Raw genomic sequence first — 429 nt, 5'->3', positions numbered from 1 at the left:
GGGGGGGGGGGTAAACATGATTTTGAATTGATGACATGTTTCAGAATTCCACTTATGTACATTACTTCTGTTCGGAGTCTCAAAGACTAGTGGTCTTGAAATAAATAAACAAAATTCAAATCTATTTGGAGTTGTTGGACTTTGTTGGACAAAGCTCAGAAAAACATGTCACATGAAATATAGCCTGTCCTTATTTGATGTAATGGCAATGCTTTATGGCTCTGTATTTTGTCAACTTCCTCAAATGAGCAAGCTTAGTTTGCGTCACTATTTACCTACAGTGCCTATTGGAAAAGAAGAAAAAGATTGATCTATGCTATCTGTAAATATACAGCAATTGGGTGTGTGGAAAGTAAATCAAATGTCCAACAAAAAATAAGGGCTAAAAGACAAGGCTAGGCCCAAACTAAAAGAAGTTTCACATAATAC

Source organism: Etheostoma spectabile, chromosome 23 (genome assembly GCF_008692095.1).
Source record: "Etheostoma spectabile isolate EspeVRDwgs_2016 chromosome 23, UIUC_Espe_1.0, whole genome shotgun sequence".
In the NCBI taxonomy this organism is placed as follows: domain Eukaryota; kingdom Metazoa; phylum Chordata; class Actinopteri; order Perciformes; family Percidae; genus Etheostoma; species Etheostoma spectabile.
This window is presented reverse-complemented; position numbering follows the sequence as displayed.